The sequence below is a fragment of the Rhinopithecus bieti genome, unplaced genomic scaffold (genome assembly GCF_001698545.2).
Source record: "Rhinopithecus bieti isolate Rb0 unplaced genomic scaffold, ASM169854v2 scaffold_42041, whole genome shotgun sequence".
NCBI classification, from domain to species: domain Eukaryota; kingdom Metazoa; phylum Chordata; class Mammalia; order Primates; family Cercopithecidae; genus Rhinopithecus; species Rhinopithecus bieti.
This window is the reverse complement of record NW_016817412.1, coordinates 626,383-630,177: the sequence shown is the minus strand read 5'-3', so window position 1 is coordinate 630,177 and position 3,795 is coordinate 626,383. Positions and strand designations below refer to the sequence as shown.

At 38.9% G+C, this 3,795-nt stretch overlaps 1 pseudogene; it reads right to left on the bottom strand.

The window, feature by feature from the left end:
- The window catches only part of LOC108517888 (60S ribosomal protein L23a pseudogene), a 147,364-nt pseudogene extending 144,002 nt beyond the window's left edge, over positions 1-3,362 (bottom strand).
- Between the last annotated feature and the right edge of the window lie 433 nt (positions 3,363-3,795).

Below are 3,795 nucleotides of genomic sequence, written 5' to 3'. Positions count from 1 at the left end.
ATTCTGGATATTAGCCCTTTGTCAGATGAGTAGATTGCAAAAATTTTCTCCCATTCTGTAGGTTGCCTGTTCACTCTGATGGTAGTTTCTTTTGCTGTGCAAAAGCTCTTTAGTTTAATTAGATCCCATTTGTCAATTTTGGCTTTTGCTGCCGTTGCTTTTGGTGTTTTAGACATGAAGTCCTTGCCCATGCCTATGTCCTGAATGTGTGTGTGCTTTTAAAGCTACACATAAATGCTTTTACATTTCTCATTTTAGCTTTTCTTTAACTTCAACAGATTATTTAACTCAATCAATGCTAATAATTATAAATCTAGTTCTTAACTTTTATTCTTATACTATTCTGTGGCAAGAAGGTAGTATAATTTATTATTTCCCACCACTATGAACATTTAAATATTGTTAACATTTCAACTTTATGAATAATGTGGCACTAAATATTCTTGGACAAATCTCCAGGTCTAGAGAAACGAAAGTGTTTCTGGAATATGTAACTGGAAGTGGAATTGTTGAGTCATAAAAAATAATATATTTAGTTTTATTAAATTTGTGCTATAGCGCTCTCTAAAGTATACCCTAATTTTAGAAAATACCTATTATTTATCTTGTTAATTTTTAAACTCAGTTTTTTTACACTTTGTTAAGTTTGTAGAAAATATATCTGTATCTCTTGAGTACAAAGATCTTATCATGTACAGACATTAAGACTATTTCCTTATGGCTTGTTATTTGGCTATGACATTTCAATTTTCATTATTTTTTGGTATAAGGATTTCAGTACAGTTTAATAAAATTTTAAATATATTCATTTTGGTTAATATTATCTTGAGTTTGACATTATTAGCTATTTAATACAACTAGAACTCGTTTTTGTAAACAGTGTAACATGAAACTAATTTTTTTCATATGATTAGCCACTTATTAAATAACTTTATGTTGATAAACAGCTAACTTATGTAGCAATACCTCTGAAGGCATGTTTCTCAACCCACTGTGTTTTACTCTTCTATTTGTCTAATACTTTCTGAATACTGTAGTTTTACTCATCATAGCACTGTAATACCTCATAATATCTGATATTAAGTTCTTTTACCTTGGCCTTCTTTTAAAATTCTTGTAATTTTCTGTGTTATTTTCTTATACAGAATCAAGTCAATATCCACCCACTAAGAAACAGAGCAACAAAGAAACTTATTGTGAGTGTAACTGCACTAAATTATTACTGAAATTCCAAATAACTAATGGCTATACTGATGGCTCATCTCATTCATGAATATTTTGTATTTCTGCATTTATTCAAGTATTTTTAAAAGTCTTTAATAAAGTTTTAAATTATACTTCATGAAGTATTTTCGCATTTTGTATGTTTCATTTATATTCCATCAATTACATAACTAATGAAATTTTCTATTATATTTTCTAATTAGTTAATGCAGGTATAAAAGAAAATCAACATGATTTAAATGATGTCCCTGAATTCAACTAATTTCTTGAGCTATTTTATCAATTTCATAGTCCACATATTGGTTATTTTGATTTTTCTGTTAAGATTACACTACTGTCTACAAATAATGACACATACATTCAACTTTTTTATCTTATTCACTTTTCTTGTCTTAATTTAGTGACTGTGATCTGCAATGATATATTATATGGCAGGAGTGATAGTAGGAATAGTTTTCTTTATTCTAATTGCATCATTAGAACTATTTTAAAGGTTTAGCATGAAACCTGGCCACTTTTCAAGCTCGCTAATTTTAAAGTCCTTGATCAAAGAGTACTAAAATAGAATTCCTTATCAATTTCACAGAAATAAAGACTCTATGTACCATAAGTTAAATGGATAAGAGACTTATTTGCAAGTAAATACGATGTTAGTAGAATGGCATTAAATAGTGGTGCGCATTATCTATGGAAAAAGAGTTATCAACGCAGTACAGAGCTCCAAGTAAAATTAGAGAAAATCAGTAACAATTAAGTATGAACACATTTTCTGTGTTTTATTATGGGAGAAAACTGAGAAGATATTTCAACTGAACTGTGAATGATCACACATTTATTGAAAAACCACTCAACAATAATTTAACCATTAGTGAATTCAGTGAAAGCATACTTTGAGGGGTAAGAGATCTGCTGAGTGAAACCTAATCCCTACACCCCACTTCCCTGAAGATGGACTAGATTTAATGACTCATTCATTTCTAAAGAATAGAGTGGGAATAGGAAAAGTAGTAACTTTACAATACAGAAACTCGAAAAACACTATCTTAACCAAGTAATGAAAATGAACATCACCAGTAATGTCATGGGGATGTCACCCCATATCATGTGACAAAAAGGGCATTCGGTCATGTTATTTCCCAACACTCATAATCCCAGTCTAACCGTTAAGAAAACAACAGACATACCAGATATGAGACATTCTACAGAATACGTAGCCAGTACTCCTCAAGACCATCAAGGTTATAAAAAACAGCAAAGATTGACAAATTGTCACATACCTAAGGAGACTCGGGAGACACTGTGTCCGGAATTGGTGGGTTCTTGGTCTCACTGACTTCAAGAATGAAGCCGCAGAACCTCGCGGCCAGTGTTACAATTCTTAAATATGGTGTGTCCAGAGTTTGTTCCTTCTGATGTTCAGACATGTCCAGAGTTTTTTCCTTCTGGTAGGTTCATAGTCTCACTGACCTCAGGAGTGAAGCTGCAGACCTTCCCAACGAGTTGACAGCTCATAAAGGTGGCAGTGGACCCAAACAGTGAGCAACAGCAAGATTCATTGTAAAAAGAGAAAAAACAAACCTCCCACACAGTGGAAGGGGACCAGAGGGGCTTGTTACTGCCTAGCTCAGGCAGCCTGCTTTTATTCCCTTATCTGGCCCCACCCACATTCTGCTGATTGGTCCATTTTACAGAGAGCTGCTTGGTCCATTTTGCAGAGAGCTCATTGGTTCGTTTTACAGACAGCTGATTGGTCCGTTTTGACAGGGTGCTGACTGCTGTGTTTACAATCCCTGAGCTAGACACAGAGTGCTGACTGGTGCATTTACAATCCTCCAGCTAGACATAAAAGTTCTCCAAGTCCCCACTAGATTAGCTAGACACAGAGCACTGATTGGTGCATTTACAAACCTTGAGCTAGACACAGAGTGCTGATTGGTGTATTTACAATCCTTTAGCTAGACATAAAGTTTCTCCAAGTCCCCACCCAACTCAGAAGCCCAGCTGGCTTTGCCTAGTGGATCCTGCACCAGGGCCGCGGGTGGAACTGCCCACCAGTCCCGCGGCAGGCGCCTACACTCCTCAGCCCTCCGGAGGTCAGTGGGACTGGGTGCCACGGAGCAGGGGGCGGCGCCCGTCATGGAGGCTCAGGAGCCTACTGCAGGGGGGTTTGGGCATGGCGGGCTGCAGGTCCCAAGCCTTGCCCTGCAGGAAGGCTGCTGAGGCTCAGCGAGAATTCGAGCACAGTGCAGGCAGGCCGGAGGTGCTAGGGGACCCAGTACACCCTCTGCAGCTGCTGGCCCAGGTGCTAAGCCCCTCACTGCCTGGCTGCTCTGAGTGCAGGACCCGCGGAGCTTGGGCCCACCTGGGACTCACCCTGGCCCTGAGCACCGCGGCCCCAATTCCCGCCAGCACCTCTCCTTCCACACCTCCCTGCAAGCAAAGGGAGCTGGCTCTGGTCTCGGCTAGCCCAGAGAGGGGCTCCCACAGTGCAGTGGTGGGATGAAGGACTCCTCAAGCGCTGCCAGAGTGGACGCCAAGGCCAAAGAGGTGCCAAGAGCGAGGGCTGCTAGC